This window comes from Centruroides vittatus, unplaced genomic scaffold (assembly GCF_030686945.1).
Source record: "Centruroides vittatus isolate TY-2023 unplaced genomic scaffold, ASM3068694v2 contig_459, whole genome shotgun sequence".
Taxonomy (NCBI): domain Eukaryota; kingdom Metazoa; phylum Arthropoda; class Arachnida; order Scorpiones; family Buthidae; genus Centruroides; species Centruroides vittatus.
The window spans coordinates 1332717-1358643 of NW_027122255.1; the positions used below are offsets into that span (position 1 = coordinate 1332717).

General features: G+C 31.3%; 1 protein-coding gene and 1 long non-coding RNA gene across 4 annotated transcripts in view; both read right to left on the reverse strand.

Annotated features, from left to right (window-relative positions):
- The window catches only part of Taf3 (TBP-associated factor 3), a 102932-nt gene that overhangs the window by 18988 nt on the left and 58017 nt on the right, over positions 1-25927 (reverse strand). The window lies entirely within an intron of this gene.
- On the reverse strand, positions 6580-8435 carry LOC136977446 (uncharacterized). The gene is made up of 2 exons (XR_010881092.1): positions 7937-8435; positions 6580-6738 (listed from the first exon to the last, which is right to left on the reverse strand). It is a non-coding gene; the product is annotated as an uncharacterized lncRNA (long non-coding RNA).

Below are 25927 nucleotides of genomic sequence, written 5' to 3' on the forward strand. Positions count from 1 at the left end.
TTTTAATCACCATAATTTAAAATATTTATACTTGAGTTAATACTACATTTTGCTACTAACTGAAAAAATATTTCAAAGACAAAACTTTGACTCATCTAGATAGTATTACTTTATGTACAGTAGAGCGTCGTTTATCAGAATCAATGGGGACTGGGGTTGTTTGGATAACTGATTATGTATGAAAAAATATATTAACCTATCCCATGTTGAAATTTTTCTCGGTTGCGTATCGCTTCGCGTTGAATTTTCGTCAATTTTAAGCCTAACGAAAATTTTTATAATAATAATCGTGGCTACTGTATCGTTAAAAATTATTTATTTTCATATATTTATTTTGTATAATATAATATTTTGTTTAATTGTTTATTTGTATAATATTTTGTTTTGTTTATTTGTATAATATTTTGTTTCAATATATTTATTTTGTACAAACAAAATAAATATATTGAAAAATATAAAAACAAAAAAAAAATTATATTTTAGAAGTTAATCTAGTATCAAAAACGTTCGATTCAGCACCACACAGTCGGACTGGAAAGCTTTTAGTTAACTGATGTTTCAGTTGATCGGCTTTCGGATAAATGATGCTCTACTGTACTATCAGACGATCTGCTGAATTATCAAGCTATGATAAGACAAACAACTACTAAATTACATCAGATTACTTTTCCACGATTGTTTTTAACTAATTTCTCTGGGCCAATTCTTTTCTTCCAGAATATTCTAAATTATTTAATTTAATTACAATTATTAAATTTAATAAGAGATGGTACCTAATACCTCCCTTAGCAATAAATTATTTAGAAATTAATTAAAAATAATCATGGAAAAGTAGCCTGATATAGCCTGTTGTTTGACTTATTGCTAATGTATCAGGTTTTTGAGATGTTCGTGTATCTATAATAAGACTAAGTTACTTTGCCTTACTATAGCCTGATAATTTGGCAAATTATCTGATTTTAATTAAAGTATTGGGTTAGTAGAGTTGCTTTTTTTAATACTAATTATCTCAACAACACAAGTTTTTTTTATTTAATAATTTAACGATAATATGTAAACAATAATAATGATTCAGAACTGATCATGCTGACAACACATCATCACAATTACCAATTATAAGTACAGTTGAACCAGTCTATCTCAAATCTCACAGGAACGAGGAAAAAAAATTTGAAATACACAGTTTTGAGATATAGAGGTTCCTTTCCTACACAGTAAACAGTAATAAGTTTGATTGAATGTATGGTATTTCATTAATACAATAGCAAGTACAGTACAAATCTGTATTAGGTATAAATAAAACATTTCTGATATACCTTAATAGAAATAGTTTGTCAATAGTTTCTGATGCCTGACTTTCTCAAACCAATAAGACACAAGCCAAACTCATAGCCTTAGCCCACCAGTAGCTGAGTAAATAAAACCACTGAACACTGATAGTTGGTCATGGATTTGCACCTCACCAACAACTTGGCCCCAGGTTTTCTTCATGTTTTTAACACCTAAACAGGGACAGCTCCATAGAAAGTTCTCCTGAGTGGTATTCCCCATTGGCAGATCACCCATGTGTTGCATTACCATAAACAAACAAACCAAACCAAGCTCATAGATAATCAGAGAAATGCAGCGTTAACTGCTATTATTACTGTATTGCAAGAGATGTTTCTCAACTATAATTTATGCTATCAAAAGTAGTCACTGAGATTTGAAATTGTAATTGACACTTTGATTCATAATTGAGATACAGAGATTTTAAAAGAAAATTATTTATAATAAACATGGAAAATATATTGAATTTAAACTGAAAATGAGAGGAGAAAATAAATTTAAAGATAAACATGTTTAAGATAGATGGGTTCAACTGTATGCTGTTGAGATTGTTTTATATAACCATATCTTGTTTTTAACAATATCTCAATTTAGGAGCATGTCTGATACATTAATATGTTAAACAGTTTTTATATTTTGAATTTATATATGCCATCAAATTTTTTTCACATAAAAAAATTTTATTTTTTATTATTTTTGTTTCCCAGACACATGATACTACTGTAATCAAAAAGTGTAGAGAATGGTCATTTAAACTGTTCATGTGCAAGAGGGTTCTGCTGTCATTTTTTTTTCAATGTTTGGTACAACTTTCATCAATATGTAGCTAGCATGTCATTATCTGTCATTATCTGCAAATGAATGCTTGTTTTGTGTGTAAAGAATTTTTGTGCCAGCAATTTTTCAAAATGTTGAGTGTAATTGAGCAAAGAATGTGCTTTAAATTTTGTTTTCTCAATGGAATTACTGATACAAAAATATTGGAAATGTTACAAAAAACCTTTGGTGGTGATAGTCTATCAAAAACAAGGGATTGAGTGGTACAAGATGTTCAAGGAAAGCAGAGAACACATCAAAGATGACTCATGCATCTAGTAGACTATCCACTTCAACTGATGAACAACACATTACTCAAGTCAGAGATTTGGTGCTCAATGATTATTATTTAACAATTATTGAACATGTTCCAGTATCATTTGGATCTTGTCTGCAATTTTAAAAGATCATTTGGGCTTGCAACATTGTTTCTTCAGTTGTCCCAAAAATATTGAATTTTTTCCAAAAATGTGTTTAAGTGACTGAGGAAATGCTTTCTTAAGGCAAATTATTTGTTTTACTGTACATTTTTCTCCATCTTGAAACCACTCTATTTTACTGTACATTGTTAAATCTGGAAAACATTAAACACAATGTTTCTTCTTATCCATTTTATCAGAGGAAAGGGAAAGATTGTCAGTGACCCCAACCCTTGCTTATTGCCACCATTTGGTCAGTACACTGCATCCAGCACCCTCTGCCATGAACTTGCTTCATTTTGTCCCCTAGATTTACTCATTGCCCAATGGGGGTGGTAGCTCACACACTAATTTATATGTCTAAATTCATTAATACATTTCATTTACATGTTTCTTTTGTGACAGAGATAATAGATATTGCAATTTCTTTTAGAAAATATACATAGAATTTCTAGAACATGTTCTTTTTTATTCTTGCACCTTTTCTTCATATTCTTGGAATTAAATTGAATAAAACTGAGCTAAAAAAGTGTATCATCTCTGAGAGGAGCAGAATTAATAGTAGATTATTGAATAAAGGGTTTGAAGAAACCATAATAGAATGGGAGTATATATACATACAGTATCCTGTAAAAAGTTCATAAACAAAGAATAATCCTTTAACAAAGTTTATTTCAGGAAGTATTCTAGCATAAAACTAATTCCTAATGGTTCTTAATGAATACTCTAAAAAAAAAAAAAAAGAAGAAGAATTTCAGAGGGCAATACCACCCATTACAAATAGCAATTGAATCTTGAATAAGTAAAACCATTTTGGAAATTATTGCTGTTCATCAAGTATGTGAATTGTCTACTCAGCCATTGATCACTGACTTCAAAAAAATGCAATAAAAATAAGTTACTGTTTTTATAAAAAATAAAATAAAAGATAAACATTAAAAAACATTTGTTAAGAGCTATAATACTATAAGTTTACCATAAAAACTATTAGTTCTATAATCTTGCAGTGCATCTTACTTCTGTATAAGATATTTTTTTTGTCAACAATAATTCTTTAATCCTCATGGTCTATAACAAACTTTATTATTAAATCTTAAACAGAAATTTGAAATGTGACAATTGAAATTCATTAAATATACAATAAACAACAAATATAGAGTGTCTTGATTAATTGAGACCCATTTAACTGAGATTCCATATTATCTGAGATGAATTGTGGAAGAATCTTTTATCAACAAAAAAAAGAAACATAATACAGCATAATTTGGTAAATCTTGGTTATGCAAAGCTTGGTATTCAAAAGGGGCTCTAGAACTTCTAAAGATATTTAACTTGGTGATTTCTCAAGAAAATATGAATTTTAAAAAAGATTAAAGAAAACTTTAATTGTAACCATCATAAACTCTGACTTTATAATAATATTTTTACAGCAATATACCTTTCAGAAGCTAGAACTTTTTCAACAATAAGCAACATGATACTGTCTGCAAGTTTTCCAGCAAAATTCTTTAATGGAACAAACATTTTTAGCCTCTTTTAAAGGCTTGCATCAGATTTTTAAACTATTCCAAAATTGAATGCTCTAATGAGTGTTCCAAACCAGAACATTCAAACATTATGTGATGTTATTTAACAGTCTAAAAACCTGAGGCAGGCCCCTAAAATATTTGTTCCATTAAAGAATTTTGTTGGAAAACATACAATAATAATATTATAATACAATAATCTAGAACAGTGATTGGCAACTGGTGGTCCGTGGACCATCAATGGTCCACGAGAAAACTTGGATGGTTTGTGGAGAAATTTGGACATTGATCAACTGAAGGCTATGTGAAGTATTACAAAAGAAATGCAAAATGCTTAGTTGATTTTTTTCACTATTTGGTGGTTTTTATTTGAATCTAAAACCAAATACAAAGTGACTGTTAACAATAAATAATGAACAATAAACAATTTTGTAAGTGTGATTGTCGTCCTTTGTGGAAAGTACTAAGATTCCATAAACTTATTTCAAACAAGCAGCAATGAACTGTAGGCTTGCATTAATTTGTTATAATTAAACACGGGAGTTTCATATTCATATAGTAAAATTGAACTTTTATGATCATTATTCTACAGAGTTTGTATTAAGCGTTTAAAAAAATTCATGATAGTGGTCAGCAGGATTCAAAATTGTGAGTTTAGTGGTCCATGAGGCCAGAAAGGTTGCCGACCACTGATCTAGAAGATGTGTTGCCTATAATATTTTATATTTTCTTGATCACTTCGTACCAAAACATTCTATGTTATCTGAGACACCTTTGATCCACACTATCTTGGATAATCAGAACTCTATGGTATAACAATTATGCAAGCAAGAGTTTTAACGTTAGTAGTCAAAAATTTTATCTACTGTCTGACCACAGATCCTGGAGCCCCAGTTGGCAGATTTCCAGGAACAGTCTGTTAAATTGAGATTTTACTATATTTACAATTTTACCATAAAATATCTGAATTCAATAAAAATTATTTTGCAATTACATTTTATGAATAAGTGGCATTGATTTAGTTTTTAAAACACTTGAACTGCTTGTCTTTTTTTAAATACAGTAAACCTTGTTTTTTTTTAGCTACTTCAGTTACATGGTCACCTTGCTTATGTGACTACCCCCAATAAAATTACATAAGTTTTAATAAATTTTTAAATATAAATTAAACTCCATTTTGGTGATCATGGTAGGTGGCCAAGATAAGAGTGTCCTGAAGTGACATTTATCCCTGTTTATATAGCTAATAGAACAGAAAAAAACCTCATATTCCTAAACTCAACATATTGTTTAATACCTTTTAGACAGAACTGAGCTTTGCTGCTATAGTTTTGGAATAATTTGTTGAGACTCCTTTGACAGATGAATTCAAATAAAGTAAACATTTATTTAAACTCAACAAATCAAATATATTTCTAAGATTTAGTAAGAAAAAAGATTATTATATATTTGTTCAATAATATTATACAAAACTTGTTTGCTTTTGTATATATGTAACTATGTAAAATCAGCAATGATCAATCTAGGTGACTAATATGTCACAGCACCCAACAAAGAAAAATGTCAATAAGCCTGACATAAAAGCCAGTTTAATGAATAAAACTGGCTTTTTTCTGACATTTGGATACTTTCACATGTATTGATTTTTAAATTTTTTTCTGATTTTCCTATTAAAATAAAATATTTAAACAAAATTTTTACCACTATTTCATAAACACATTGATTCTGTTGGAGTATTGATTCCATTTATAGATACTAAACAATTGTACTGTACAGTTCTTGAATACTACTGCAAATAATTTGCATTCATTGTACTTACACTGTCTTCCAACACACTATTATTCTGTGTTAATACAGGCTGATTGTAATTAAAGAGTAGGTATTCAGAACTTTCTATAGAAAGAACTAACTATTGGGCAAATCTCAACCAAATTTCATATATATATAGGTAAATTCTTCAATTTTTTTGACTTTTGCTGTACAGTTTACTATCTGTCAGCTTCAGTTCCTAGACCAAAAATATTCCTTTTGCCTTCTGTGTAATTGTGGGAGCCCTCATTCTTCAAGAATCATTTATCAATGAAGACGACCCTTTTGTTCTCTAACATCTTTTAACCTGGAGTAAAACAAGTGGCCATGTAACTCTATTTACTGTTCTACAAATGTGTGTGTGTGTGTATGTGTGTATGTATGTATATATATATATATATGTATAACCACATATTCAGTATATTAGTATAAACACAATTATACTAATATACTATCCTGAATATGTGGTTTTGATTTTTGAGAAAAAAAAATTATTTATTTCAAAATTCAGCTGTTAGGGAAAAATTTGTCACTATTGTCTCCTTAATGTGTATATTGCATATGTTTTCTCAATGAATTTCAGATAGAAAAGGAGTATCAAGGTGTTCTTCACAATTCTTTGATAGGAGAACAGTCATGGTTCCCACTTTGTCTAATCTTGCATTAATTGTTTATTCTGCATTCTACATTTGTAATTACATCTGTAATTAAAATAAAATTATTGCACTTTGTTTCTTAACTCCTGAAATTTGCTCGAAAATGCATATAGTATGCAAATTAAGTAAACAGCAGCACTAAATTTCATCTTAGTGGATAAATTTTGAAGTAAAATTTTTTTCCTCAAGAAATGTCAACTGACCCATACCACTAGTGCTCATACATCCACAAACCATGAAGCTGGCAAGAAACTTCACTTAACAGTATAACAACGATGGCTCATTAGCTTGACTGGCAGATCAAATAACACATTTGCTTTTGTTTGTTGCTGATAATTCACAGTTTAATTTATCAGACCACAGAATTTCATGCCACTTTTGTTGAGACCAGGAAAGATATTCTTTGGCTCACTGTACCTGTTTCTTCTTTTGAAGCTAACAGCTTCAAAAGAAATTGTGCTGTTAACAAAGGTTTTTTATGTGCTGCATAGAACTGGAAATGCATTTCTTGCAGTCTCTATGTGTCGTTGAAACAGGTACATTCTTTCCAGTTGTAACATTCCATATTATAGTTACATTCAATATTTTCCTATCTTCCTTACTTCCTCTTCCAACTAACTTCTTCTCTTTGCTAATCTCTTCTTTCTGTTTCTTTAGGGCAAAAATCTGACATAAAGGCCAGACAGCGCTCTACCTTCTTTAAGTAAAGTAAAGTAAGTTACATTCAATATCTGTGGCACAGCAGTTGTTTTTTATGATTCTATCAAAACTCCTATCATCAACTTTTGAAGTTTTTTGCTGATGTTCAGCAGCTTTTTTAGGTATAATATGGCTGTGGTTAGTGTAATTAACAATAATCTGGTGCACTGTTGTCTTGCTTAGCATCAGCTCTTTTCTAATAGCACTCTCAGACATGCCCAACTTTGCAATTCCTTGCAATGATAGCATTCCTTAAATCTTCTGAAACAGCTTTTCTGCTGGTCATTGTAGACAAAATGCAAAGGTTTGTAAATAAAACTAAAAAAGCACTTTATATCATTCACAGGATTACTGCAGGCTAAAGTGAAGCTAAAATAATCAGTTGTTTTGGAAATACAGCAATTGTAACATTATTTAAATGCAAATTATCGGCTGGTTTATGTTCATTGACATGAGTGACACAGCAGTCTATGTTTTTTGATGCCTATGACTCAAATTTGACTGGCTCAATTTTGTTATACTTGCAAGATATCAAGTTGATATTTAGCAAAAATAAATATTAATTACTGTATATTTGTTCTAAATTATGTAAAATATTCATGCAATGAATCAAAGCTACTTTTTTTAAACCTATTTATTGCATGACATGTTAACTGTGGCCTGCTCTAAGTTTAGTGGTAACTACTGTAAAACTAATGATTAGGTTCATCACATCAAAACAGTATCCAATTAAAGAATGAGATAAGCACTGTTTAGTGATATTGAACAATTTTTATCACTTATATAATCATTGCAAGCACTTTCTACATTTTATAATCTTCTTCGGGCAAAGAAGAGAATATAATTTGGGAACATTAAAATAAAATTTAAATAAAAATATTGTTAGCTAGCTACTGAATGCAACTATCAATTTAAGGTAAGCCATACAATTTTACACTTGAAGAAGATAACTCCATAATTTTTGCAATGATTAAAATCTTTATTCACAAAGAAATGGGAAAATAAAGATTAACTCTAACATACCAGAATCATCTTTGTATGGGAATTCATAATTTTTCTGGTAATTGAAATTGCATACTCAGAACAATATGTAAGCCAAGTTTGGTTGAAATTTTCCCAATAGTACTTTTTACAGAAAGCTGAACACTTATTCTTTAAGTATGATCAGATTAATCATACTTGTACAGTACATTACTCTGTGTAAAAGTTTGAATTACTATATATAGCAAAAGATATACAGTATTAGGTCAATTTATTACATTTTTTTTTTGTTTATTTTTATCATCTATATTAAACTTTTAGCAGAATTCAGAACAGTAATCTAATTACAGTTCTGTATGTCAAATTTTTCATAACTTCAACTAGATGATCACCTCACTTACTGCAGCCAGAAATTGTATACACTAAAGGTGGCCACACAAGTGAGTTTTTATTGTACTAGACTCTAAACAGAGCAAACCCTCACAAAGCTAAACTGCATTAACTCTAATTTGTCTATAGATCCTAGACACAGTAATATAGAGTTTTCCATATAATATGATCTCATTAAGTCAAAATATAACTACTAGTTTTATTAAATAAAAAAATAATAGCAAGAGATAAAATTATCTATTATTATTATTATTATTGTTTTTTTTTTGAAAATGTTATGCTCAGCTGATACTGGTTCCAAGTGCTAAAGTCAAGTCATATCTACCCAAATAATTGTTTATTTGTTTTGTTAAATTATGGCAATACAAAACTTGGGGAATCTGCCTAGGGGGATGCCTTCCAAGAGGTCTTTTTTTAAAAGTAACTGGCATTACAGACATGGAGAAAGCCTGGAAAACTACACATAATGAGCCCATCCTGGCAAGGCATGAATCCACGACCAAACTCCCAGTGTTGTATTGTATGAAACTGTGTCCTTTTCCGTATTTATGAATTATTAAACACTAGTTTTATAGTGTATTTCGAAGACACTTGGCAAGTTTTTCATCAATTATCTTTATTTAGTTGAGTTGATACGGTACAATTTTTTGTACACGTTTTGAGCTATGCCCCTCCTCGGTCAACTGTGATATAATGCATATTGTTTATTCATTACAGTATGGAAAAAGTACATAAAAATTAATGAGTACACAAACCATATATAGATGTATCTTTAGGTTATACATTGTATAAATTAAAATCTTATAAAATTTTATTTTTAACTAATTATTTTAAATCTTTTTGTAGATAGACAGTTGTACATTACAATTTTAAAAAGGTTTTTTAAAAATTTTCTTGTGGATAGACATTCATACATTACAGTTAAAAAATAAAAAATAAACTAAATAAATAACTAAATAAGATTAAAAAATTAAAAGAACTAAATAAAATCAATATAGAAGAAAAATCTAAAATGGCCAGCCTTGATATACAGTCAAACCTGTTTTTATGCGGTGGATAGGGACTGCATAAAAAAAGATCGCACGAAACTTCACGAGTGGCTATAAAAAATAGTTTTCGCAACACAATTAAAATATATTTTTTTTATGCGGTGGATAGGGACCGCATAGAAAAAGTCTCACATAGAAAATAACTCAAAACCGTACGAAATAGAATTTATTGACAACAGATGTCAGCACTTGACTGCATCATCTCGTCTATCATCTGTTTTACATATTTTTGTCCAGGTGGTGTTTTGTTGACTTAAAAAATAAATTATTTCATTTTTCGCATATTCATGCAATAATATTACTATAATAAGTTAATTTATGCTGTAATAAGTTTATTTAGCTATAATAAGTCAACGTGAGACATGACAAATCGCACGAGACTAGTCACCAACTATACCGCACAAATAAAAAATCGCACAAATAAAAAAATCACACAAAAAAGACCGCATAAAAACAGGTTTGACTGTACTGTAGTTGATATGTATCCATCAATAACTTGGAACCTAATAAAAGAAAAACTTAATAACCTAGAAGTCAACAAAGAAATAATCAACCTAATAGAATTCACATACAGAAGTAACTCTTTCAAGACCAATGGAGAATACTATACTCAGATGGATGGAATAAGTATGGGATCAGTCATAGGCCCAAAACTTGCTGAACTAATAATGATAGATATAGATAATACAATAAGTAACATACCAGGAATAAAATTCTACAGAAGATATGTTGATGACATTCTAATAATATATGATGAAACAGAAATCACAATAGAAGAAATTAACAAAAAAACCTATAGTATACACAAAGCAATAAAATTTAAAATAGAAACTGAAGATTTAACAAGACAAAAAATTAATTACCTAGACATTACAATAACAAGACTAGAACAACATCTCGAATATAAAACATTCAAGAAACCAAGCTCTAATCAAGTAACAATAAGATGCCAATCTAAAATGCTGTCATATGTCAAATATAATGTATTTAAAATGGAAGATAATAAAATCATAAACAAAACAAGTCAAGAAACCCATATATATGAAGACCTTAAGGAATTATGAAAGAAATTTCTTCTAGCGGGCTATCCACAGAGATTGCTAAAAAGATGGGAAACAAACATTAATAATCCAAGAAACCTGTGCAAAAATAGACAGACAACTAAAACAAAATATATTAAGTTTCTTTATATTAAAGATCTGTACGAACAAATCAACACAGAAATAGAAATAATAAACTACAAATTAGCACCTTCATAACAAAAAATGGAAAACAGACTGCTAAACTTAAACTCCAAGAAAAAACAGCAAATACTGACTGAAGCCCAAGGTGTTGTATACAAAATTCCATGTACTGTACCTGTGGACACAATAAATATTACATTGGAGAAAGTTAAAAACTAGATTGAAAGAACATATAGCAGACCTAAAATACAATAGAATAAATTCTGCATTTAGGAACACTGTACTCTGGCTGTAACATAGACAAAGATAATGTAAAATTACTGCATAAAGAAAAAGCAACATACAATAGGAAGTTTAAAGAAAGCATGGAAATTATAAAAAGTAAAGAAAGTATAAACAAAAAGTGTAAAAATAAACAAAAACTGGCTTAATATATTATAAAGAAAAATTTTCTCAAAAATAATTCCCTTAAAAAATAATTTTACAAGATGGTTTTTTAAAATAATCCACAATCAAACCGCCACAAGGTGGCTAACCGACATATGTGGCAATACCAAAAATACCAGCGGAAACATCAAGAGAGGGGTGGAGAAGAAAGGAAGCGGAAAAAAGCTTAATTTTTTAAAACTGTAATGTATAAATGTTACCCACAAGAAAATTTTTAAAACACCTTTTTAAAATGGTAATGTACAATTGTCTATCTACAAAAAGATTTAAAATAATTAGTGTTTATGAAACCGTGCCGGTGCTTATTCTGCAACTTGAACACAAACTATATGGTGTATTTTCTCGGACACATGGCAAATTTCATCACTAAGTTTTCCTCAGTTGATACGTGTATTAAGTTTTGTACACGTTTCGGGCTGTTGACGCCCCTCTTCAGCCAACTTTAAATCACAGATTTTTGCAAACATAAAATTGTTTTAAAACCTCTCTGTACATTAATTAATTTTTTATCATCTAGTCGATCTTTTTCATCGAGGCCAGAGATTCTGTTGTACAAACGAATATATGTTGTATTCGTTTGTACAACAGAATCTCTGGCCTCGATGAAAAAGATCGACTAGATGATAAAAAATTAATTAATGTACAGAGAGGTTTTAAAACAATTTTATGTTTGCAAAAATCTGTGATTTAAAGTTGGCTGAAGAGGGGCGTCAACAGCCCGAAACGTGTACAAAACTTAATACACGTATCAACTGAGGAAAACTTAGTGATGAAATTTGCCATGTGTCCGAGAAAATACACCATATAGTTTGTGTTCAAGTTGCAAATTAAAATAATTAGTTAGAAATCAGATTTTACAAGATTTTAATTTATACAATGTGTAACCTAAAGGTACATCTATATATGGTTTGTGTACTCATTAATTTTTATGTACTTTCTCCATATTGTAATAAATAAACAATATGCATTATATTACAGTTGGCTGAGGAGGGGCATAGCCCAAAACGCATACAAAAAAGATGCACCATATCAACTCAACTAAATAAAGATAATTGATGAAAAACTTGCCAAGTGTTTTCGAAATACACTATAAAACTAGTGTTTAATAATTCAAACTCCCAGTGTTCAGGGAATGAAACTGCTTGGCCACTGGTGGGCCAAATGAGTGTTACATTAAGCTTCTGTGTTATTAGTACATGTGTCAACATCTAGAAACTTCCTAACAATGTGACATGTGTTCAATATTGCAGTGTTTTGTATGCCATGTGTATGTTTTTATTAGGGTTTAATGTTTCTAGATTTAAAGATAAAAATAAGTAATTCCACTTACTAAAAATAAATGAAAGTGAACAAACTCTCTATTGGCATTATTAGAACAAGATTTAATTACTTGAACAAAATATGAGCACTATTGTTTCTACACTTTGTGTAATGTATATGGTATAACACCAGTAGAAAAGAGGCCTACAAGTACAATAAATACCTTATCTTCCTCATATCTGTCTTATTTCTTGAGCAAGTAGAGTGTACTTGTTGAATTTTTCAGTGTGAGCATTTTTTTTGTGTGTTATGAGTGTTTGAAACAGAGATGTCTATTATATAAGCAATCTTACTGTATTTATCAATGAAAGTGATGTAAAGTGTATTGTGATGAATTGTTTTTCTGTGGTTATGGCTCTGTCATAGTATATTTTGTGTGTATCATTTTCTAATACTGCCTGTGGAGTATATTTGTAGAATGGTATGTGGATGTTTAATAATCTGTATTTGTGTGCAAGCTTTTAGTGTATTATACTTGCTATTTGATTATGCCTATGTAAATAGTCTGTTTGTGCTAAGAACTTGCAACTAGAAGTTATATGTTGTATTGTTTCTGGTAGAATGTGGCATTTTCTGCATGAGTCGTTTGCAAGTGATGCATTCTTCAGGATGTGTTTTCTGTAGTTTTTAGTGTTTATGACCTAATCTTGAATGGCAACCATAAACACTTCAATCTCTCCAAACAGACAGCCCCTAGCCAGAACTTTGTCACTAGAGTCCTGAGCTAGGTCATAAGCATGTCTGCCATGAAGTGCCTTTTGGCACATGACTGCTTAATGGTATTTATGTTATTTGTGTGTTGAGCTACATCCAGGTGCTCAGAGTGTAAGTTTAAAGATGTGTGTTACTGTCTGCTAGAGCTGTAGCTTTATATAATCTTGATGTTTCTTGTGGAAAAAGTGCTGCAGTGTTAGAATTTGTTTGTAGTGCAGGTTAAAATTGTGCAGTTTATACCAGTCATGATCCTATTATTCATCCAAATCAGAACTGTTTTCAGAGTGAAAGTATGATCTAAAATTGATTAAACTAAGATAGTATAATCTTAGTTTAATCAATTTTTAAACTGACAGTATAGTCAGTTTAAAAAGTTTAGAACAATTTAACTCCATCACAAAGTGCCAATCCTTGAATGACAATAACTAGATGAAATAAGAAATTATGGAAAAATTATAAAAGGGGATACTTAGCCTGGTCATTTAGATATATTTTCATTTAAAAAAATTAATTCCTAAAATATGTTTAAAAAATCAATTTTTTACTTACATGAATGATGTTAAAAAATTTATAATAATATGGAATAAATTAATAAATATTGTCCAATTATAAGTAATACTATTTTTAACTTACTGCAATTATGTAAATTGTATCACAATATAATTTGTATAGAGTATTACATAAATTAGAATCCAGCATTTGTCACAAAAGCAGAGTAAACATCATGGGCAAGAAACCACAATTAAGCCTGGATCAAAGGGCCAAAATTATTGTTTTATATGAAGAAAATATCAAACAACAATAAACAGCAAGGAAAGTGAATTGTTTGCATTTACATTGCAAAAAATATTTCAAAAATTTAATGAAGGTGAAAGTTTAAATGCTGAAATATACATTGGTTGTCCAAAATTACTTCAAAAATGACAGAAATCAGCACAGAAAAACTGTAAAACAAAATAGACATGCAAGCGTACAACAGATGTCACAAGAATTGAAATCTGTAATTGGAAAACCAGTTTCAAAAACAACAATTTACAATTATTTATGAGTCGTATATCAATAGTATTCAAACCAAAAAGTGCAAAATAAAAAAATGATTAACCTGGGCAAAAAATATACAGTGAGCAAAAAAGTATTTGTTCACAAGCATTATTTTGTGTAAATAAAGTTGCGAAACAACTACAACAAAATAAATGTAATCATTGAATTACTTTTACAATTAATATCCACATGCGTGTTTGATTTCTGACCTTATCAAAGGAAATATGTCTATAAAAGTAAATTTGCATTTTTTTCCCATGCCAAAAATTATTTGCCACATAGTGTTGTCCAGTTTTACAACAGTTAAGTATTACAATATGCAAATAGCAAGCACCTGATAGGCCCACACTAATTAAAAAGCATATTCTACAACTGTTAGAGGAGAAATTTGATTATTTACAGTTGTCATGACTCCAAAAAACTATGAATTCTCCATGAGAGAAGATTATAGCCCCATGGGATTATGGTTTAAGTTATCAGGGGATTGGTAAAACATTAAAGTTGAACTTTTCCAGTGTTCAGTATGTAATAAAAATAAAGAAAACAGACTGTGGTAGTATAGAAAATAAAGCATGATCTGGACATCTGAGGAAACTAAATGCAAGTCAGCAGAGATATAGGATTAGGCAAGTATTGAAATATCCCTTTGTAGGTGCTCGACAGTTGGCAACTAATGTTGCTTCAACATTGGGGTTCATAAACTATTCGCAAATATTCTTCATATGGCCCTTATTTAAACCAAAACAGCCAGAAAAAACCTTTTATCAGCAAAGCAAACAGGCTGAAAAGGCTAGAGTTTGCCAAAGCATATATCAATGAAACATCTGAGTTCTGGAATAATGTTCTATTTTCTGATGAAAGCAGGTTTAATATTTTTGGTTCAAATGGGAAAAAGCATGTAGGGAAGGAAAAACCAAAAATTTACTGCCATCTGTGAAACATGGTAGTGGACATGTAATGGTTTGGGGATGCATAGCTTCTAATGGAGTTAGTCTTTATTCAGGGGTGCACAACCTGCGGCCCGCGGGCCACATACGGCCCCTTATCAATGTTTAAAGATTTTTTGAAGAATCAAATAGAATAAAATGATGTTAGAACGTCATTTCCGATGTTATCAGGAAGTTTCTATTTTGGCGGGAAATCTTCAATTTTATGCTTCGGAAAACTTGCTTATTCGTCTAAATAGCGTCAAATAACAAAAATAAGTGAAAATAGCGCTGAAAAACTATGAAAATAACAATTTTTTTAGCATTTATTTACATTCTAGATTCTGATTGGTATAGTCGAATTTGAATCAATCTTTTCTAAAAAGACGCTTATTCATCAATCTAATGTCATTCAAACTAGAAAAAACTAACCAGAGTTCAAAAAGAAATGTACAAAAAACTATAACAACCAATAATTTACAACAATATCTCTCCATAGACTAAGAATAGAAAAAAATTTTTTCGCATCAAATTTATTATTATTAAGTTGGACCAAGAAAATTAATACTGTAATTGGAATAGAGTCATTATGACTGAAAGGAAGCCATTTGCACTAAAATATTTTGGATTTAATAATTATTACAAACCACGTCACGCCATAAACTTGTCAACAAAGAGGGTTGTAAAATGATTCCATGTAGCTAGAAAGCTGCGGTTTCTTTTGTTTGAAAGAAAACAGATATATTTAGGTTATTTAAGTAGTAAATTAATTGGAACTTTTTATTTACTTTTATTTTTACATTCTTTTTTTCGTAAATTTAAAATTAAATTATTATTTTTAATTTTTATTTTATTTGAAATTTAACAGTCGTAAACTGTGATATATTTGTGACAGAAAACAAAAAACAGATTGATTCTAGCGCCAATTTGAAACGAGATATCGCAATTTTATTATATTTAAAATATTCAGATTTTCCACTGCACCGCGTTAATCACTTTTGATTCATTTCTGAACACCGGGGTAAAACTGACAGGCCATAAATATAATTTAGATAAGAATGGTAACCACATTTATGATGGATTAGTGTCCTGCACCTGGCATGTTGACGATCTGACTCACAAATTCTGAGAAATAGTGGAGACGCCCGGACAGGGGTTGAACGAATTAAGACCTGCCTGGCCATTTGTCACGTGTGCGTAATAGTCTTCTGTCCCCGCCTCTTTAGTCTTTGGTCAGAGTGGATACAGAACAAAGCACGTGGTAGTCTAGCTTGCCTTATCTCAAACACGATTCATTGCGGGGCTCAGAATTTTCGGCACAACGAGACATTGTTTTGCAGAGTGAACAGTATGGCGCCGGGCATTAAACACAAGGTCGATCGCGAGAATCGTCAATTTCAAGAAACGTGGACTAACAAGTACTGTTTTGTGCAACAGAACAACAGCATTATTTGCCTCTTGTGCAATGGAACAGTAGCAGTGCCAAAAGAATTCAACCTGAAGCGACATCATGAAAGCCAACACAAGGATTTTCTTCTGCAAGGTATGGAACGCGAACGGAAAATCCAATCGTTACGACGATCACTAATCAGCCAACAAAATGTGTTCAAGAAACAATCTGGAGAATTGGATGCAGCTGTTGAAGCCAGCCTAGAAATATCTGCTTTAATAGCCAAGAATGGGAAACCTTTCACAGATGGCAATATGATAAAAAAATGTCTTATCATTGCAAGTGAGAAGTGTGTCCTGAGAAGACAAAGTGTTTTCAAACAATCAGTCTTAACCGCATGACGATACAACGGAGAATCTTGGAAATTGCATCAGACATTTCTGGCCAACTTAATATTTTAGTTGCAAACTGTGCTTATTTTTCTTTGGCTGTGGATGAATCCACTGACATATCATCAACAGCACAAGTGATTGTGTTTATTAGAAGTGTTTCACTAGATTTTATTGTGAATGAAGAATTTCTTGTCATGGCATCACTTTCCGGACATACAACTGGTGCTGACTTACTTACTGGTTTATTGAGCGTTTGCAACAAATCAGCACTGGACTTTGACAAGCTATCCAGCATTGCCACTGATGGAGCACCATCTATGGTTGGATGTGAGAATGGCATGGTCACCTTGCTGAAAAACCACCTTGGGGACAGGCAAAAGGAGTTAGTCCAGTATCATTGCATAATTCACCAACAGCAACTTTGTGCAAAGAAGCTGGGATTTGAACGTCTGCTGAAAGATGTCTATGATACTGTGAACTTAATCCGCCGTCATGGACTCAACCATCGACTCTTCAAATCATTTCTTGAAGAAATAGATGCTGATTATGCTGACCTGCCCACGTATACTGAAGTTTGTTGGCTGAGCAAGGCAACAGTCCTCAAGAGATTTGTGGAGCTATTGGGGCCTATTATCACTTTCCTCAAAGAACGGGGGAACACTACAAGGAATTTGGAGGGACAAAGATGGCAGTGTGATTTAGCTTTTTTTGCTGACATTACTGCTTATCTAAATGACCTTAATTTGGGATTGCTCGGAAAGATGCAACTTGTTTCTCAGTTGACAAGTAACATCAATGCATTTTTGACCAAACTATTACTTTTCAAGTCCCAAATGCAATCAGAGAACTTTACACACTTTCCACTTTGCAAGACCATGAAAGAGAAATACCCACATATGAAGATGGATTACTCTGACCAAGTTAACACCCTCCTTACATCATTCAATGAGAGGTTTGGTGAATTCCAGAAATACAAGATCTATCTGCAACTTTTTTCAACTCCATTTGATGTGAAAGTGGAAGACGCCCCTCCAGATGTCCAACTTGAGTTGATAGACATCCAGTGCAGTGATGAATTGAAATCACAGTTCAAAAATTCTAATCTCCTCACATTTTACAAAGAACTGCCAGATACATCATTTCCAAAACTGAAAGACAATGCTCGATTTTGTGCAAGCATGTTTGGCAGTACCTATGTATGCGAACAAGCGTTTTCGCTTATGAATTTAAACAAGTGCAAAACACGGAACAGGTTAACCAACGAGAATTTGGAAAATCTGCTGGTTGTTTCAACATCTGCCATTACACCAGACATCAAGAAGATTGCTGCCAGCATTCAATCTCAGCCATCGCATTAATCACTTGGAGGTCCGGCCCCCAGTCAGTAAACTTAATCCTAATTTGGCCCTTCTTCACAAAAGGTTGTGCATCCCTGCTTTATTGAAGGTAATATGAATGCTAGACAGTATATTGATATATTGTGAGGTAACTTATTGTGCAGTGTATCAAAAGTGGGAATTTAAGAGTCATACTATTTCCAGCAGGACAATGATCCTATGCATATGGCTAATGTAATAAGGTTGTGGTTGTTTTATAATGTAAAACATGTATTCAAAATGCCCCCAATCACTTGACTTAAACCCTATAGAGAATTTGTGGCATTTATTAGAAGACTTGCAAGTGTGGAAAAGGAAAATTTCTAACAAAACAAAACTGAAGCAAGCACTCAGCAAGAAATGGTTGTAGCAGTCCAGAAACAACAAAAACATTAGTGCAATCAATTCCCAGGTGATTACAAGCTGTAAGTGATTCAAGAGGCATGCATATTAAGTACTATTAACAATTTTCTTTGAGGAATTCTTTGTTTTTGTTTACCTTTGCAAGTGTGCAGATACTTTTTTGGTGTTAAAAACTGTTACTTACTGGTATTATTATTATAATTTATTATTTCACCTATCAAGGTAGCTATTAAAACTGTTATGTCAATATATTGATACTCTTTGCTTATAATTTATTTTGCATTCATTTATATTAGGTTTGAGCAAAAATAACAAGGTGTACAGATACTTTTTTGCTCACTGTGTTTTACACCCAAACAAAGGCAAAAAGTCATTTTTAGGACAAAAGTATGCTTTATGTTGATTTAAATAGCAGAGAAAAAATTTAGAAATTGAGATGTAAAACCAACCATCCAGATTGTTTATAAGCCATTAAATTTTCCACTAAAGTTATAGTGTGGGGTTCACTTAACTATAATGGATTTTGATGTATATTGTGATATTTTAGAATATTTCTCATCCTAACACGGGGAAGATTATCATCAAAATTATGAAGTAATCTATCAATCGATAAAGCTAAATGTAACATATGCAAAGAAAGCCAAAGAATGGTTACATCTAAAACAATAAAGCTCTTGGATTGACCTGGAAGCTTGCCAGAATTATCCCCAATTTGATCGCATTATATTGGCATATCTATAAGATTGTTTTATTCAAAGAGTGGTTCTATTCTAAAAAAATAAAAAAAAAAGAAAATCCATGTACATTACAATAAAAATAAAACAAAACTTCACTTTTTAATGACTAGAATTTTTCTTCTCTTGTCAATTTGTTTTTTTACTTTTTATTTTTAGTCTGGATTTTTAGGGAAATTCTTGATTCTTTATTTTTCATATAAAACAACAAAGCAAAAGATCCAGTAAAATGAATTAAAAAAATGTGATAAAACAAAAATAAAAAACAATTTAATATTGATATATTGGGTTGTTCGGAAAGTTCGTAGCGATTTTTAAGAGAAATAAAAGAAATTGTTTTAATACTAAAAATATACTTTTATTCCATTATGTATGCGCCATTGTTTTTAATGACGTGTTGCCATCTATGGGGCAGCTTCATGATACCCTCTTCGTAGAACTTTCCAGTTTTTTCCGCGAAAAACTGATCCACGTGGTTTTTGCAAGCTTCCAAAGTATCAAAGTTTTTATCATGAAGGGAATTTTGTAGAGAACGGAACAAATGGTAGTCTGACGGGGCAAGGTCGGGTGAGTAAGGGGGTGGGGTAAAACATCCCAGCCTAGTTCCAATAATTTTTGGCATGTTCGTAAAGACGTGTGAGGTCTGGCATTATCTTGGTGAAACACAATGCCTTTTCTATTGGCCAGTTGTGGACGTTTTTCTTTAATTGCCATGTTCAGCTTATCCAATTGGGAACAATACTTATCAGAATCAATTGTTTGATTCTGTGGAAGCAGCTCATAGTACAGGATTCCTTTCCAATCCCACCAGACAGTGAGCATGACCTTCTTTGGATGAAGACCGGCCTTTGGAGTTTTTAATGGTGATTCATTTTTCTTACCCCACGATCGTTTTCGGCTGATGTTGTTATAAATGATCCACTTTTCATCACCTGTCACTAAACGCTTCAGAAAAGGGTCATTTTCATTTCGTCTTTCAAGAGAATCACAAATGGAGATGTGATCCAGTAAGTTTTTTTCCGTTAAGTCGTGAGGTATCCAAATGTCGTAACGATTCACGTATCCGAGCTTCTTTAGATGTTGAAATACAGTACTGTTTGATGACTTCACTATGTCTGCAATCTCTCGAGTTGTGTAATGAGGGTTTTCATCCAATAATGCTTTGATTTGGTCCTCTTCAATAACAGGAGGTCTTCCTGAGCGAGGAGCATCTTCAAGGCTGAAATTACCCGTTTTAAATTTTGCAAACCACTTTCGAACAGTTGATTCTGATACAGCACTCCCACCATAAACATCACATATCTTTTTTGCTGTTTGTACAGCATTTTTGCGTTTACGAAAAAAGAAAAGAAACAAGTGTCGATAATGCACGTTGTTCGCATCCATTTTTGCAATGAGCCAAATTAAACGCTATTTGAATAATCTTAACGGTTTTTTTGTAACGGACGCGTCTCAAGGTCATTTATCATAATATTCATTGGTTTGTACAATTCTAATCATTTTTGCGTCAATCGGTGTCTCAACTGTCGGCTATCAAAAATCGCTACGAACTTTCCGAACAACCCAATAATAATGCATCTTTTGCAAACAGCCTTAACTTTAGTGAAATAAATGTAAAGTTTATCTTCAATTTTTATGGCAGCTTTCTGGTAATGATAAAAAAAAAAAAAAAATTTATGGTAACATTAAGATGACAATATGGAGAGTATAAACACAAAGTACTGACAGAGGGAATGCAAAGGTAAATATATCGGAATGGAAGTAAACCATTAAAATATTTATAAGTATATATCCAATCAAACTATTCAATGCATTTATAGAAATTAGGCAAACCTAAGCAAACATGTAAAACTTATTAATAAATTCCTTATTATGGTTTTATTTTGTGTGCAATAATTTTTAGAGAAATTTTGGGTCCTGAAAATATTCTGCACCCCTTCTCGTACTGGTAAGTTGCACTGTACTACATTACTTCTTACCACCTGCAGATAGCATGGTCAGCAATATTGTCAAACAAACAAAATTAACAAGGCAGCCAAGAAGATAAATTCCAACTTTTTGAAAATTTTTGAAAAATTTCTTGACTTTCCTTGACTCTTTCCAAACAATGAAAATCCCTGACTTTCCAGGTGAATAGGAACCCTGCATATAATAAACTGAAATTCAATGAAGTGCATGTCATCTGTACCACCCAACATCAAGAACAACTAAGAACTTTGGAAGCAATTGAAATTTTTAAGGTAGATCGCAAATCCACATGCATTAAATTTAAGGAAGAAATGAATCTCTCTACAGCATGGCAATTCTTAATAGATGATAAATCTTAATTTAATTAATATTATATTTAGATTTAGGAGAAAATTTTAAATAATATAATGTATACATATCAAATCCCCATTGGTGGAAAAGATATTTAAAATAGCTTGTGGATTCCTTCCATATTCGGAGTTTTGGAAACAGGGTACGTTCCAAATTTAAAAAACCTTTAATTTAAAAAATCCAGTTCCAACGGAAGAAACACTTAAAGTCTGAGGAAGAGCCCAGGAGGGGCATCAAAAACGTTTGCCATTTTGAAATTTTCATGCCAGTTATTGGTTCTGCGTGTTGAAGTGAAATTCTTTTAAGAATTACTTGTAAAGTTGTATGGTGTTAATTTGTGCTAAACTTTATTTTTGTAATGACTATATTCTTAAATAACTATAAATTTAAAAATATAAATTTATATAAAAAAGAATAAGTATAAAAAGACTATAAATTTGCAAGGCAGTGATGTTCTATTTATAGAATGCTTTTTCTGTTTATTTTTTCCTGAAGAAGGCCGATAAATTTGTGGCTGAAAACATTCGATCTGTAAGTTTTTTATGTTTATTCGCTGGAAAATTTGAGTTTAGGTGTGATTTGCGACTATATTCATCACTCTGAAAGTAATTCAGTAGTAGGTTCACTTGTACGTTTTTCTCATTTATACAGTACAATATTTTTCTCAGTTCCCTTGAAAAACATAAATAAAGTTTGACTGTATATATAATAAGTATACACATGAGATAATAATATACAGACTGGATTAAGACCATGTGCTTTGGAGATTTTGGGAGTTTTACCCCTCCCATTTGGGAAGAATTAAAAAGCTAAGTAAAATTAAACAGTATTTTGTATATAAATTAACTTATACTTATTTTGTAAATGTTCAGTTCCTCCTTAGTCTATTGCACTGCATCACTCTATATAACACACTGCATTTTTGGTGTCAGCAATAAGATTATACAATTTGCAAAGACATTAATAATTAAAAAGTGGTATTCTTAAATCCAAGAAAGAAATTAATTTATTTTAAAGATGTACAATATAAATTTAAAATCTTGAATTATAAAAATAAAATATGTTAATTTTCTCAGACCAGTTCTAGGAGATCAACTAACATGTTAAATATTTCCAGACTAGTTAAAAATAATTAAATACATATATGCACCACACAATGGGATGAATATAAAATTAGACTCAATTCAACCATTAACCGGTGTGAATTACGATTAAGTCTTGAATATCAAACATTTTTGTAACTCCTTCTGAGTTCTTCCTCAATTCTAAACCAGCCGGATCTTCTAAAACAAACATGAATATAAAATTCAAACATAATTGAATGGAGAGATGAAGATTTCAAATAAAACATCCTTATACACATGCCTTCCTGTGATATGTTTAAATAAAATCGAACATTAACCAACATTGCTGATAAATTATCAGAATATCAAATTTGAACTTAAAAAATGAAAGAGTACGAGGATGAGTTTGAACAATGAGAACTTCTGCACATGCATTCCCACATCATCCTTAAATAAGATTGAATGTTAAATATTGTTGTCAAGTAAAGTCTGCCATGCCATAGAAACACATATCTCCAACCTGAAATTATTGCATGTGGATCTGCAGCTAGCTTTAAAAATCTCAATCACCTCCAACTTATTTGAGGTGTTCTGAATTTTATATTCCCATTTGTTTTAGAAGATCCAGATGGTTTAGAATTGAAAGAAGCCTGAGGAAGAACCCAGAAGGGGTTACAAAAACATTCGATATTCAAGAGTTAATCATAATTCACACCAGGTTAATGGTTGAAGTGAGTCTAATTTTATAATAATTAAATAATTTTTTTGCATCTATGAGTCCTATGTAGCAAACACTTAATATAGAGAACATGTTACATTTCCATTATTATATGCTTTTGAAACAGTTATCCTGAATATGCAATCCAAAGCTTGGATCAATAATGTTCATCATAACAATAAATCAATGCTCTCAATTACCTTCATATAGAATGATTTTAACTTCTAAATAACATCAGTTTAAATCTCCAACTTTCAATTCTAACTTTGGACGTTTGACAACCAAACAGCTGACATAGTAAAGATATCAGTCTGCCATTCTAAATTATAGGTTTGAATCTGAGTCAGAAACCTCAATAACTTCTCGTGGGTAACCTGAGAGATATGTTAGGGCCTATCTTTTACTACTCAGTTGCACTCATCATAAACCTGGCTGAATCCACAATGACTATGATTTAAAAGGTGCTCTTAATAACTCTCAGGACAGAAAGAAAAAAAGGGGAAAATCTAGATACTTACAAAGATACTAATCATTTGAACTATACTGCCATCAATATATGCTAAGAGTATCTTGAATATATTTAATAAATAATACTTAACTTTTACAACAAATGTATAAATTGACAGAACCTGTAAAAATCATAAAGAACAGAAGAATGGCATAATGACAATGAAATGAAAAATATTTAATGACACTCTTTACAAAGGAAAAGGTACAGAAAAAAATGAATCCTGAATGCCCAAAAATGTTATAAGATCTAAGGAAATAAGGGAATGACAATTTGTTCAGTGGTTCAGTTCAGTTAATGATAGACATAGACAAGGATGATTACAACATCCATTGAATATATAGCATCAGAAGTAAAAAAATAATTGTTTTAAATGTCTTCTTTTTGTGTGTCACAGTAATATCATTGTAAATTATATAGAACAGTTTGTAATTCACTCCCAACAACCTTTGAAAAAACCAGTAATAGTTAATTGAAAACAAACATTTTCAACTGTTAACTCAGTCTTCCTCAGGGACACTTTGTTACAACTTCAAAACTCTTTTTGAAGTTGTAACAAATCTCAATAGTTATAACCCTGAGGAAGACTGAGTTAACAGTTGAAAACGTTTGTTTTCAATTAACTATTACTGGTTTTTTCAAAGGTTGTTGGGAGTGAATTATTTGATTACACCAGTACACAAGTCGATGATTAACCTTGAATAGTTTGTAATCTGCACCATCAAAGTTGGAAAGTTTTGAATACATAATAAATTCATTGTAGACAGAAAATCATGGTAAATATGTATTGAATAACTATTAATATTAATTATAAAATATTTCAGAGAAACTATATCAAAAAATAGGATCAATTGATATAAATAAAACTTATGCTAACAAAAACTTTGCCAAATATACATTTGGCAAAACATTATATGTGATGCAATTAAAAAGAAGTTGGACTGTTTCTGCTGTTTAGTGATAACACAAATTATAATCTTTTTGCCACCAAAGATACTCCTTACACATTTGAGTGTCAGTCTGGCAAGTGAGGTTGAGTTTTTCAAACCTGAACACTTGCTACTTGTGATTTTGTAACATTGTGTAAGTATCATACTGTGATATGAGATAGAGATTGAAAACTGAACAAAGAGCTAACTTTGAATTTTGTTCTATGGCAAGTCACAAGTGTAATGAAGAGTATGTTGATCTTTTTTTTTTTTTTTTATCATAAAAGGATTGCTTATCAGGAATTTGTTCCTCCCAGTCAGACAGTGAATCTATACACCAAAGCCGAATATAATCGGGCGAGAAATGGCTATAATACTAATAATTTAATAGACAACTTGGCATTAGAGGTAGACGTTAGGCACCATCTCTTAATAAATTTAATAATTACAATTAATTAAATAATTTAAATAATAATTTAGAATTACTGGAAGGAAAGAATCAGCCCAAAGCGGGACTCAAACCCGCAACTTCTGCTATCCGTGCAGATATGTTACCAGTTACACTACCCAGACCTTCGACCCGATCTCCTCTTCCAGCATATATAAGCTATAACCATCGACAGTTATTACAATGCCAGCTGGGGACACATTTAGCGTCCACGGCGTGCTACTCAAGGCACTCAACCAGCCATATATTCCAGCATATATAAGTTATAGCTTATATAGGCTTTGGTTGGGGTATAGCTTTACATGTATCAAGTGTAGTAAAGATGTTTGATTAGACAGTGAATTCAGACTTTAGTGTAATGTTTCGAGTCAACTGTGTAG